We start from the raw sequence: 14951 nt of genomic DNA on the forward strand, positions 1-14951 counted from the left end.
CTCTGTAGGATTCTGGTTCGTGGCCTCTGTCAGCTTCTGAGTCTGATCTGTGGCTCAGATTGATCAGTCTTGGGACAAATGCTCAATAAACGATCCTTGTCTGACTGAGATCAGTGTTTGTGTGCTTTGAGAGATGAATTTTGAACCCCAATATTCGTATTTTCATTACCCTGAAATCATAGGATTGAAATAGCCCATGTCTACATACGAACCTAGGTCACAAAAATGCAAGGTAACTTTGGAACTAAACTTTGACGAAATTTTATCACGTGAAAATCGTGTGACGTCCTCTTAGAGGAGAAGGGAAGGGGAAGATGGGTGAAGGCTTGTGAGAGGGAAAAAGGGAAGCAGTGATAGGATTGCAAAGTGAATAAAAAAATTAAAATTTACTTTAAAAATCATGTGATGAGGGCCAGCAGAATGAATGGATTTTTAACGTTTATAATGAATGCCCAAAATAAAATGAGACATGCTGAAAATTAAAAATGAAAACAATATCAAATTATTATGCTGTACCACACAGTGTTTATAGACCCATTTTCTATAATGTCTGGGATTATATTAAAATAATTCTGGTGAAACAAAACATTTCTGCAGACTCAACCTTTTGAAAAAGGTTAAAATTGCATTAGTCATAATTCTAGTAATAGACAAACTGCATACAATGCACCTGTGTTGCAGAGTATTTGATCACACTGGGACTCCAGAGACTATGTTATTCACTGGACAAAGCTGTTTTTGGTGGTGATTTGGCTTAGCCATAGCGCAAAACTTTTATCGAAAACCTTTATGTTCATTGTAAAAAGGATTAAACAAAGTCAACCGCATAGTCAAGAGGTAGAGCAAGCAAGCAGTTGACAAGGAGTGTACATAGGAGGGGAAAAAAAAAAAAAACAGAGAGGAAGAGAAAGTCTGGAAGATAGAGACACAAAGAGGAAGTAGAAGGGAAGGAATTTCAATGTGAGCAGTTTTTGAGCTCGCATGGAGGAGGAGAACTTCCTGTCCCCTTTGGGATTTCAGCTAAAGAGAAAGATCAGCTGGGTGCTTTTGCTGCCTGTCTGTGACAGCAGGCTTTCACCGCAGCATCTGGCTTCAGAGTTTTCATTGGTAACATGGAATGATGGAAATTTTGATGAAAAACAAGATATCTGAATTTCTAATGTTGCTTTATCTTGCAAAATCTAATGGAACTATATCCTGTGCTTAAGTCTGAAGTGGTATAATGGACCTATCAGGGCTATTTTATAAATATACACTGGACACATATAATATATATTTAGTTTTTTTTTTCAAAATATGCCTTGATGTTTAGGAAATTTAAGACATTCAAAGGAATTTTCTTCCCCCCCCCCCAGCACTCATGCATTTTTAAAGATATTTGCCTTTGAGAACAAACTGTTCAATTTTAATTAATTCATGCTGTACTAAGGTAAACTTTGAAGTTAACCAAATTGAGGATTCTTAGATCAAAAATCTACCAAATTAATAATTGAAAATGTACAGATATTAGTAATGAAAGACCCTAAAGGTGATCAGTACTCTTCTTCAAAATATAGAAAAGACAGGGTAAGTGACTGCATTTATAAAATGTAGTCAGATATATGTCTTGCAAAAGTTAACCTTTGTGTCTAACTTTTAAATCTATTTAAGTTCAAAATAATGCCACCAAATACCTTATGGTATTGTAAGGAAGAAAATGGACTATACTTTGCAATTGAGCCTGACAGTTTTCTTTCTTTCTTTTTTTATTATTCTGTTAAATAGTTAGAATACAATAGCTTGTAATGTAGTACTACATTTATTTTAAATTCATGATTTTTACAGAAAACATTTGCCATTTGATAAATTCTAGAATTTGTTTATCAACTTTACTGCAAAACAGGATATTGTAAAACATGTATATACCAGAACATTTATTTTATGACTGATTGAAATCCTCAAGATGAACTGGATGTTGCAACAGCTGCCCTCTTGGGTTTAGGTGTTATCCCTTCATGGAATCCATATCTGAATCTACAATAGACAATCATTAGGTGTCTCAGCCAACCAGTCCCAGTAGTGTTTCCTTGCTTAACCTTGGCACTCCAGTTATACTTTCACTTGTGTTTGGCAGGATAACCACATTTGCCACAGGTCGACTTCAGAAGGTGGTAAGCCTTGGAGGTAAGGCGGTGGCACGGTGTGTGCATTGTATTTCAATGCTTCCTAAAGGATGACTTTCCTTTTGTCATCTTGCTTCTCAAGTTTTACAATCATATATATCAATGCATATATATATATATATATATATATATATGTACATATATATGCTTGTAACTGATGATTTTTTTATATTGTGGCTTCATATATTATTTATTACAACTTTAATTAATTGCTTCAGGCTTCATACTGAGCTGGACACAAACTATTCAGGCTAAGATGGGTTCTAAAATACACACATTTATTTTTTCTTAGCCTTTAATTCATATATTTGTTTAGAGAAAGCATATATAAAATCATTCTTGATCTTGTTATTTGTTGTTTCAAGTAGTCCTTGTAGATCACCATAAAATTAAAATTGTTAGTATAGCTTGCTAACAGGAGATAGAGTAGGAAATAAAACATTCTAGATTAAATAAAGCAGAAATTGTCATGTGAAGAATACAGTATCTATTTTACCTGGTATTTATTCAGACCTACCTACTCATAGAACAATGACAATTAATATAGAATACAACTAGAAATAATCCAAGGAGCAATAATTGTTAATTAAAACAAGGATTATTTAAATATCACTTTGGTTAGAAATTGCCAAATATTGGAAACAAAGACTAAGAAAACATTTAAACAATGAATCTTTAATTGTTTATCAAAAAAATTAAGTTATACCTCAAAAAAAGTAACAGCCTAGACAGAAAACAATTGAAGAAAATTCTTAAAATTTGTTATAAATATCCTTAAATGTAGCTCTACAAAATGTTGGTTTCTGGTAGGGGTAGGGGTCAGGACTCAGGGTCTGGTTACTGGAAGTTTGACCATACTCTAGTGTATATGTGTGCACTACAAATTGGACTAGTTTCTTCTTCTCCTTTTCCTTCTTCTTCTTTTTTCCTCCTCCTCTTCCTCCTCCTCCTTCTTCTATTTCTTCTACTTCTCTGTTCCTCCTCCTCCTCACCCTCACCCTTCTCCTCCTCCTTCTATTTGGGGGAAGTCAAAAGGAGGGGGTCAGGCCTAGAAAGATGGGAAAATGAGTGGGATGGGTTGCATGACATAAAATTCCCGAATAATCAATAAAAGTGTCATGTTGGGAAAAAAATCAGTAAATAAAACATGTACTAATGCCCAAAAGAATAATTAATGGAATACCCCTTAATGACATTCTGCTATACTCATAGGTCAGTGCTTTGTCTGGTTGTCATCAGAGCGGCTTTCTCTGCAGCAGATTGGAGCTTGTTCAGAGACCCATAGAAAGACATTAAACAGAGTCTACACTGGAGGTGTCCATCAGTTCTAACCCCTGGGACTCAGAGAACCATGAGAAGAGGTAGAGGAATCATTGTAAGAGTCAAAAGGGATATAAGACACAAAGGAGAGCATGGGGCACACTGAATCAACTAAACAGGGCTCCCATGGGCTCACAGAGACTCAAGGTACAAGCATCATCAGGCCTACATGGGTTTGCACCAGGTCTTTGCATATATGTTACCATTGTTACATTGTTGTTTTTATGGGACTCCTTACAGTAGGAGTGAGTTCATCTCTGACTCTTTTGCCTCCCTTGGAACTCTTTTCTTCCTATTGTGTTGCCTTATGCAGCCTTAATATGAGGAATTTTTCCTTGTCTTATTTTGGTGTGGTTGGCTGTTGTCTTTTGGAGGCCTACTCCTCTCTGAAGAGCAAGACAGGAGGAGAGGATGTGGGGAAGAGAAGAAGTAAGGGGAAGGAGGGAAGAATACAGAATGGTAATACTGTGATTAGTATGTACTATAGGAGAGAATAATTTATTTTTAATAAAAATAAAATAAAAACTCAAAAATGCAATGTGAAATGGACTCAGTAAGTTGAGTTTACATATTTATACAGTATATATGTTCATGAACATTAGTACAAGTCAATAATAATTAAAGATAAAGAGAATATAAATTTGAAAAGGGTTTGGAGAGGCAAGAAGAGTTGGAGGAGGAGGAAGATATAAATAGGGGATTCATATATAAAACTGAAAAGTCAATACTTTAAACTCATTTGCATATTGTTTTGTCAGTTCAGTGGTTTGTTTCCAATTATTTTTTATGTTCTTTTACATTTTGTCCTTTTGGTCTTTTAAAGTTGTACTCTCTTCCAAGTTTGCTCTCCTGTAAGTCTTCTATGACAAAATTACAGTCATATCAGTCATGGCCACACAATTGATGTCATTTCCTCCTTCGCCTTGCAAATATTATTTGTCAGAATTTTATAACTCAACAGTAAAAATTAAAACTGCTCTTATTTTGTAATAAAAGGTAAGAGCATGAAGCAAAGTTGTGCTCAATCATTTTCAAGCACACTGTAGCTATTTTTCATAGTGATACAAATATAAATCAAACTATGAAGAAATACATTTTCTCTGAAACAGTAATAACCATTTAGCTGACACTTTTTAAAAGTTTCTTCGTTGTTATTAAATCTCCATATCCCCCACAGGTGTTAAATAACTCCAGAAGAGAGAGAAAAAAAGAGAGAATGAATTATAGCATTATTTTAAGCTGTAAAGACCATATGTGACCATAAAATGTCATGGCAGGTGGCTTACCCTCAAAATTCAAGCCCAATCTCTTCAGACTTTTCATGGACCACGTAACTACGAAAGGCTCTGTTTAGAAAAATAAACCGTTGCAAGTGTAGCTTTCTAAAAGCGATTTTTAAATGTTAAAAATTACAGAAGTGTTTTAAATTTTGTTTCTTTTGAATTTTCCTTTGAGAACTTCACACAGGAGCCGTGAGTGTATCCGCTTCACTACTGCCTCCTGCCCATCAAATCTGTCTGTGTTCACCCTACTGAGTGCGTTAGGAATTGCTCAAACTGTACTTGTGTCCAAAGCTAACCACATGGGAGCGGACAATCTAAGATCATGCCTGTCCCTATAAAATAAAGCACGAGCTGTATTACACTAATGTCACCAGAATTGCCGGTCTGTGTCTTTTGATAACATGTAAACAGAGGTAAGATTAAATAGAAGTGTATTTGTATCAAGATGGAAACAATTATAATGTAAGAAGATAAGGTATGAACATGGCATCTGAAGAGATGTCTTGGTTCATGGAGTCTGTAGGACCTGTTTTCTATTGTCTTCCATGAGCTTAAAATTTAAAACCTACTTTAATAAGAGTACTTAAATGCTTTGCCTGTGACTCTAGACCACCACCCATCAGAGGCAGTGGGAAGGAAAGTTTAATGGGGTAATGGACGATGTGGACCTGTTTAGAAATAGTTCTTTGGGGTGAATTCAATTTGCATTGCCAGGATGTCAGCAGGTCAGTTCACAGGAATCAGCACCACTACCTCGATCCTCATGGAAACACCATCAGCAACAGCAGTTCCATCCAAAAGAAGCACAAGTCCCTGCCAATCAACACGAGTTGGCAAAAGCAGCAAAACACTGCCACAACATCATCAAAACTTCTTTTGTGGATTTCTCTCTACCAAATAATGGCTAATTATTATCACCATAATAATAATAATAATAATAATAATAATGACAAGGCAAACCAATACCATGCAGAGTTGTCAGGGAAGACCAGCATCACATCAGCAAAGCCCAACAAAATCCCAGAATTGACAAGGGGATCCAGTACCACACAGCATCGTCCTCTGTCTATTGGGTTATATTTCCAAATATCAAGGGTTCTCTCAACTATTAGCCATAGCAGAACATCACATGCCCCCTTTCAAGGTAGTTTCCAAACACCACCATGTCTCTGTTCTCCATAAAAATCATCCCTCCTGTCTGCTTCTGGGAAAACATCAAAAAAAAAAAAAAAAAAAGTAACACAACTAAATCTCCAAATGATCCCCAAAATTTCCACTTCAATTTTCCTCACTGTTTATGAAATAAAAGGGAAGATATGTTTTTATAAAAGAAAGGAAAACATGCCATATGAAGGAAAACCAAAAAGCCAATAAACTCATCAAACATTAAAAATCACATTATTTCATATATGAAATATCTAATGATGTTAGCAACCTTAATATTACCTTGGCTTTTGATAATTGCAAATTCATTTGAGAAGTCTATGGATCTGTGATTTATCAGAGCAACAAGAGTACTGCTTTTATTTTGATCTTATTATGCTCTTACTTCAAAACAACATTGTTCCTACAGCAGTTACCACGGAATAAAGAGCAATCAAAACATTTTCTAAAACCTAGAGTGCTTCCCACTTAAGGTGTCTTTTATTTGATATCTGTATCTATTTTCAAGTTAAGTATTATCATTGAATTTACTTTTAGTATAATAGGAAACCCTGGGTTATTGAAAATGTTAACTTTAAACATAAGTAACTGGTATACTGCTGTTTAGTAATGGCACTGCAAACCTAGGAACGCAACTATGGCAGGCAGCGTATACAGTGTTCTTCATTACAGTACCTCAAACTAATTAGTAAAAGACTTCATTTTCCTTCTTAAGAATCTTATTTTCAACTGTAAGAAATAGTAGTTATTTATTGACCTTCAAGAAACTACATTGCTTTGACCACATCACGTACAAGTTTATTATTTCATTTATATTCATTTATATTATTCTCTTGGGGTTAATGATGTAAGTTGTCATGCTGAGTCAAAAAATTCATAAACTTATTTTATACATTTAGGTCACACTGCACTGTAGTTTCAGAATGTACCTATTATTCTTTGTCACCAGCTACATAGCATTTATTTGTTTAAATAAATAATAGACACATGCATAAATTTCTAGGAAGCTTGAAATTTTGATCTCATTCATATTTTACTATTTGTAAAGCCAAAAATGATGAAATATTTACATAATCTATTGCTTCAATATGTTTTATAAGTATTTTCCGTCCATAGTTTTAATTGTGATCTTTGCTAAGTATTTGCATCTATGAAATTATTTCTGATGTAGTAGCAGCAACACTATTTTTAATAGAGTAAAAGGAATATTGAAGTATTTAAAATAAAAGAAAATAATAAGTTTGACTTAGATTCCAGGAAATAAAATGTGAGAATATTTACCAGAGGCCACAGTAAAAGAAAGGTTTCTGAATAATCATGTCAGTTATATTTTGAACATTCTCAGTATGGGCCAGCAGTTTTGAACCTATGAACAGCCTGATACTGAATCCTGTTTTATCAACCTAATTAAAGCCATAGCCAAAGATTCCACTCTCAATGGCTCTGTCTCCATAAAGAAAAACTAAGTCTCCATGAATATCTAAATGGGAAAAATGTGTCCTTAGTTCTAGTTCAGGGTTGCTTTGAAGGGTTTGGGAATTCAACTGAAACTTCCTGTGTCTTTGTCTTTAAAATGTAGAGTTGGCATTCACTGTTCCTACCACATACAATGGTGTCAGCACAATACCTATGACTCACTTTCTTGTCACGTGACAATTATATTTTAGATGGTATTGTGCATTCTATATATTGTTTATAGATGCATTTCATAAATCTTGCTCCTTTAAATGCTATTATTTACTTGAGTTGCATTGTAGCTCCTGAAAGGAGGTCATTGGTACTAAAATTTAAATGGAAGCAGAGTTAAAGAGGGCAAGGTATGAATTTAAGAAGAAAAAGGTCTTACCAGAGCAAACATGCAGGAGTGAATAGAATGAGACCCATACTACAGAGAGCAGAAAAGTCAACTCTCTGTTTTCTTCTATATTCAGAATGTTCTGTTACTGGAGTCATTGTAAGCATATTTGGATTAAATTTATTGTTAAAAACAAGGTCCAGCATTATTTTTGCCCAATTTCCAAAGTCTAGGACTATGGTATCTATTAATGTTAGGTAAATAAAACAGTATGAAACTGTCAAGTAATAAAAAGGAACCAAACAATCAGAAAATAGTAATTTATCATATAGTAAGTTCTTATGGATAGCTATTGTGGTACAAAATAGATGACTTTTATTAAAATTTCCAGAAATAGACAATGAGTTCAAATCTTAGTTGTTTTATTTCATTATGAGGTAGAGCGTTCTCAATACCAGGAAGATTTTTTTCCTCTCGCAGTGATTTTTCAGATATTGCTCATGTGAGGCAAGACGTGCGTCAGCAGAGCCTTGCTGGGAATCCAATCTTTGTGTGCAATGTGTTATAGACCTGTCACCCCAAATCGTTTATGGCAAGACATTCTTTGACTTATAGACATTTGTCAAGGTCATGCTGCTGTAATTGACCCTCAGTCTGCAAACTGAGAATGATCATTCCACAATAACTTTTCTCGGAATATGAACTTCTAGGTTGAAGTTTTCTTAGCTACCCAAGAAAATCATCACCAAACTTCAAGGTCAACAAATTAAATCAGATATGAGGACAGGCCAGAAAATGCTAGTGGTATGGGGATCAGTTGTTGACAAAATGCTATGTACAAAATAGAAGCAGAATATCCATTGTGTATAACATCAATCAGCAGAAGGTTAGAATTTTTACAAGACATATTTGAGAGAGAAGAAATAGGGAACAGAAGAAATTGGGGTTACTTTGAACAGACATTCTAAAAACAGATTATTTGCAAACATTTACCATGTAATTAGGCAAGAAATCAGAATCATTGGAACCTGGGTTATTTGAGATGGAACCTTGTTATATTTTTACAACCAGGATATACTGTCCTCATTTGGTGACTATTCAACAATTAGAATGTATTTTATACCTGCTTTTATAAAATAAAAACAAACAAACTAGTTTTTGCACTATTTTAGCTTTTCATTAGGAACAGCATTTTCACCAAAGATTTACCATCTCTCTCTCTATATATGTATATATATGTGTATACACACACACACACACACACACACATATATATATATGTATATATATATATATATAATGTAAGATGAATTATTCTGGCAATATTTAATAATTTATATGAAATATATTTATTAGAAATGTCATTTGTTCATGATAAGAAGATGTAGGTATTCTTTCCCAGAAACAAAATATGTATTTTAAATACTAATTGTAAGAAAGATATTATGAAATAGAAACTAAATTGGAGTGTTACTTTATTTTGGGTAATATCTTCAAGCAAAAATAATACATCATTTATCTATAAGAAATTTAAATAGGAAATTCAAATTAAATTTGAATATTTATAATTTAAAACAAACACATGTAAAAATATGACCATAGTGAAAGAAAATAAAATATATCCAAATATGGGTGTTTAGATATGACTAAGATTTGATAGGCCCAAACACAAGGGCCTTCAAGAGCACTGTCAATGTTGCTTGACTTCAGTTTAGAGGCATGTCAATGAACTATTAAATGCTAATGTATTATGCCATCTCACATTATATAATCTGAATGACACCAAAAAGTCATCATGATAGGCTTTGTTGACTTTTATTTAAGCATTAACCTCAGACTGGCAGTTTGATTTTATTTTCCCTTCCACATGTAAATATTTTATCTCCCCTTGTAATGATGGCAAGCCATATGCCTGCAATAGGAGAGGGATATTCACCTCATCAGAACAAGGAGCAAGAGCATGGTCAGACAGAGCCATGAGCTGAGAGTATTAACGTCCCATGGAGCAAGGTTCTGTTATCTCTCTGCCCACCTTCCTCAGACAACTGGTACTGAACCATACAGGTAATGTATCCTTCCCACACATACTCATCTCCTCTGCCCACTGAGTCCAGTGGGCACCCCAGCTGCCCTGAGCAGGATGCTGTCCCAGCTGTGAAGCACTGGAACCCTCCTCCCTTGCAGGTTGGAGAACAAACTTGCACAGCCTCTTTGAAAATCAATTTGGTGGATTTCTAGAATACTGAAAATAGTACTACCTCAAGACCCAGCTAAACCACTTCTGTGCACATACCCAACAGATGTCCCATTATATCACAGGGACACCTGCTCTTCTATGTCCATAGCAGCTTTATTCATAATAGCCAGAATTGGATACAAACAAGATCTGTGCAATGGAAAACTATTCAGTTATTAAAAACAAAGGCATCATGAATTTTGCGGGCAAATGTATGGAACCTGACAATATCATTCTGATTGAAGTAACCTAGATCCAAAAAGACATACATCTGGATGTAAAGTGAGTAAATAAATAGAAAAAAAAAAGAAAAGACAATCCCATGGAGTTGTCAATAAGAGGAGTGATACTCCTGGAGAGGGAACTTACAAAACATGGCCTAGTTGGTTACATATTATGAATCTTTGCAGATAAGTGGATTGGTTAAAATCAAAGATTTTTCAAGTTATGACCTGTGTAGGCATTTGGGAAACTGTTGAAGCTCTCTAATGAGAGTTTCCATATAAAATTATACCATATAAAAATAAAATCACTAGTTCCCAGACTTACTGTTAACTGCATTGTGGCTCATCTCACATCATTTTGAAACATATTGTAATTAGTAGTTATTTGAAAAGTGTACTAACGGAGGATCCTGCAATACCTCTCCTGGGCATATATCCAGAAGATGTTCCAACAAGTAAGAAGGACACATGCTCCACTATGTTCATAGCAGCCTTATTTATAATAGCCAGAAGCTGGAAAGAACCCAGATGCCCCTCAACAGAGGAATGGATACAGAAAATGTGGTACATTTACACAATGGAGTACTACTCAGCTATTAAAAAGAATGAATTTATGAAATTCCTAGGCAAATGGATGGACCTGGAGGGCATCATCTTGAGTTACGTAACCCAATCACAAAAGAACTCACATGATATGTACTCACTGATAAGTAGATATTAGCCCAGAAACTTAGAATACCCAAGATATAAGATACAATTTGCTAAACACATGAAACTTAAGAAGAACAAAGAGCAAAGTGTGGACACTTTGCCCTTCTTAGAATTGGAAACAAAACACCCATGGAAGGAGTTACAGAGACACAGTTTGGAGCTGAGACAAAAGGATGGACCATCTAGAGACTGCCATATCCAGGGATCCATCCCATAATTAGCCTCCAAACGCTGACACCATTGCATACACTAGCAAGATTTTGTTGAAAGGACCCTGTTATAGTTGTCTCTTGTGAGACTATCCTGGGGCCTAGCAAACACAGAAGTGGATGCTCACAGTCAGCTATTGGATGGATCACAGGGCCCCCTATGGAAGAGCTAGAGAAAGTACCCAAGGAGCTAAAGAGATTTGCAATCCTATAGGTGGAACAACAATATGAACTACCCAGTATCCCCCAGAGCTCGTGTTTCTAGCTGCATATGTAGCAGAAGATGGCCTACTGGGCCATCAGTGGAAAGAGAGACCCATTGGTAGTGCAAACTTTATCTGCCTCAGTACAGGAGAATGCCAGGGCCGAGAAGTGGGAGAGTGAGTGGGGGAGCAGGTGGGGGACTTTTGGGATAGCATTGGAAAGAAATGTAAATGAAATACATACCTAATAAAATTAAATAAAAAAAGAAAATTCTTTGTTGCTAAACATGGGTCACATATGTAAGTAATTAATATCTGCCATGAGTCCAAACTTGTTTTTCCTCTAAAATATAACTCATTTTAGTCTCTAAAAAAAAAACAAAATCACTGTTGAAAAGCAAGTCAAATTGTAGTATTGCCTAGCATCATCTACAATAGCAGAGATAGAGAAAGATTAAAACAGAACAAAACAAAACAATAAAACCCAAGGGTATAAGGTTTTAAGAAATGAGTGACAACTGCACCATTTCCATAGGTTATCATTTGGGAAGCATCTCTGTGAAAGTATTTTATGAACTTAACAGAAATTGGAATTTAAGCCACAGTAATAATGTCAAATACTTTGCTACAAAATAAATGCATTTCCTTATGGAATGTCTGCTAATTTTCATCTGTATCAGATTTACAGATACCAACTTTTAGGCAGAGAATATGTACAAGTCCTGGTGTCTTAAATTCTATCTTGGAACTAAGTTATAACTTGCTATTACTTTAGAAATTAACAGATATTTGGCTTAGTGAACAGCTTAATGTGTATATCAGAGAGTATTTTATATATTCCCTTGGATGAAAGGGATCCTAAGGGATACAGAAAACCACTTTGATGCAACTCAGATAAAAGTAAAGCTTATTTTACAAACTGAATAGTTTCAACTTCATATATATCTTTTTACTTTGATGGGAGACAGGAATGGATTTTTATTTTCTGAAAGAGGCTGCACTCTTTCTTTTGTGAGGTGCAATTTGTGTCTCTGTAAATCATCTTATGGATTGCTTCTGATGTCTGCATCTTCTTTCTTGTTAAACACTTTTCTTTCCAAGCTGGATAATTAACAAACCTTCACTAATTATGTACTTCTCTGAAGCTTCTCAAGATAAGAGACATTTGGAATTACCGAATTTGGTCAATTTAACTCTATTCTCATTTTTTTTTCCCTGTGACACCTGCAACCTTTTTTGTTTTGCGCTGTTCTCCTGGCTGTTTATTCAGGAGTGTCTTTTGTGCGATATTAGACAAAAGAAGAAATACATTTAAAACAGCTTTAAAACAGGGGATATCCATTGTTTCTGTAGAAACTACTTGAATAATTGTATTGTTCTGATTTCCTATGTATAAGTAATCTATTTCAACTCCTCTGTGTATCTTTATCTATAGTGAATGTTGTAAACTTAGTCTCTGTCTTCTGTAATGTATCATGGTGAGCTAAAAAGTGGGGGAAAATGATTATTTGGTCTACCAGACTATGGAACTATACTACTTCTAGACTAGTACAGGCAGATTTAAATGACATCTAATTGCAGACATTTTATGCTGCCTACCAACTAAAGAAAAGTTAGCTGAGTTGAAAAACATGTACCTCTGAAAATTCAATTAATTGACTAAAAGTAAAATATATTTGTGTCATGCTGAAGAAGAAAAATCTGATTGATCCTAGCCAAGAAGTATGACCAGTTTTTACAGCCCTACCCAATGTATTTGACAGGTAAATGGCAGAGAATGTTTTGTGTAGGTTTCTCTTGTTATCTCGAAGAAAGCAGCAAAAAGAAATGTTTGCCTCTCCTCTGGAAGTTATACTGTCTACCTTGGATGAAAACATGGAGGATGTTCAGAACAAAGATAAATATAGAAAATATAACAGGAATACAGAAGCATGCTACTTATAGGACTTCACATGTGAAAAGACAAAAAAGATTGAGCTATATGTTTGATTATGTTTAAGATTCCCAATCTACATTCCTAATACTTATATTATGAGATTAGTTGAACACTTTACAGGATGATCTTGTGGAAGTAGAGCAATGTAGTAAGAATGGCAGAGCAACCTCTATATAAATGCCACAAAAGCATCTCCTGTGGGAGGACCTGATTGAGGACTGCCCAAGAAACCAAGGATTGCTGACACAGACAATGCCAACCAATTGGGAACTACTGTATAGAAGAGATGCTTTCTTGGGACCAGTGGGACACAGGTGGAGGGTATTAAAGGAGCTTGCAGCAGCATTCAGATGAGCTTGCTGCAACTGATCCTAGAGTCTGTGTTGTTGACTCTACACAACCTCACTTCCAATCCCCAAGAGTAGGTAAGATCAGTGGCAAATAGTTGAGAGTACAGGCAGCAGAGCAAACATCTATTATGATTATGAATTATTCAATTATACACAAGTGAGCAATAGAAAAAACAGGAGGACAATCAAAGGTACAGGAAGGCAGGTCCATGAGAATCACATTATCTCCTCTTCACTAAAGTCTTGTTGAAGTAAGCTGATTATATTCATGAATAAACATTTCAAGGAAGAGTCACTAGATGACCCAATGGGTAACACAATGAAGATTGAGTTAGATCCCTACCAGCCATGAAAAATTTGGTTACAAAAGTGTTCATTTGTAAACTTGTGCTTGGGAGCAGAGGCAGGAGAAACCTTGGACCTCACTGGCCAGCCCTGTAGTTCAAACTTTAAGGTCCATGTCTCAGATACTATCTCATAAAAGAAAACTATGTAAGCAGTTAATACATTATGGAGCTCAGTGAACTAACAATGGTTTGTGGGCTCCATATGAACTTGCAAATGCATGAATACTCCCTACCCAGAGAGATGCATGTGTGCATGCACACATAGAAGCATGTACACACATACACATATGCGCTCACACACACACACACACACACACACACACTCATACACACACACACACGATAAAATGTTTTCATAAAACTTTGATGGTTTCTATCACTCTACTTCACACACATTTGCTTATATAATTTACTCAAAACATATATATTTGTATGTATATAAATATAAAATAAATTTATACATCCTTGCAAATACTCATAACTATTAATGTATATTTTATATTAGCATTCTCCTATTAATCTCGTAGCAATTGTTGTATGAATGTTGATGATGAATGATAAGTTCAATATGTAAATCTAGCTGTAAAGGATGTGTTGCTGTAAGCAAAGGTTTGGACTTGGAAGCAAAGTATCCAGTTAGGTCCTGTGACAAAAACTCTTCCGTACAAGTCCCTACCCTTCACCTGAAATGACATTCTGCCTACAGAATATTATGAGGGTAATTATACATCTCTCGGTGGTATGAATAATTTATAGTTTTATGTTAAGTCAAAAGTTAAAAGGCACCAAAATGTTCCATGGAAATAATTTAAAAACACGGGAGTTTGTTCCACATAAATCTTTCACAAATTTGGTTGATTTGCTTTTCAAGGGAAAATTAAGCCCTAGCCCATCACTAAAACACTGGAGTTTCCTGGAAGGATACTTCAAGTTATAAAACTTTGATTGATTCTACTTTTTTTCTGTGTAATTACATACATATTCATATATTTCAATGCAGTTTCTTTATTC

At 35.1% G+C, this 14951-nt stretch overlaps 1 protein-coding gene and 1 pseudogene across 2 annotated transcripts in view; both read right to left on the reverse strand.

Annotated features, from left to right (window-relative positions):
• Cdh12 (cadherin 12) overlaps positions 1-14951 on the reverse strand; it is a 1114520-nt gene that overhangs the window by 546060 nt on the left and 553509 nt on the right. The gene's annotated exons all lie outside the window — the stretch shown is intronic.
• LOC110311010 (large ribosomal subunit protein eL37-like) lies at positions 1938-2231 on the reverse strand (annotated as a pseudogene).

This window comes from Mus caroli, unplaced genomic scaffold, assembly GCF_978045245.1.
Source record: "Mus caroli unplaced genomic scaffold, Mus_caroli_1 scaffold_16, whole genome shotgun sequence".
Taxonomy (NCBI): Eukaryota; Metazoa; Chordata; class Mammalia; order Rodentia; family Muridae; genus Mus; species Mus caroli.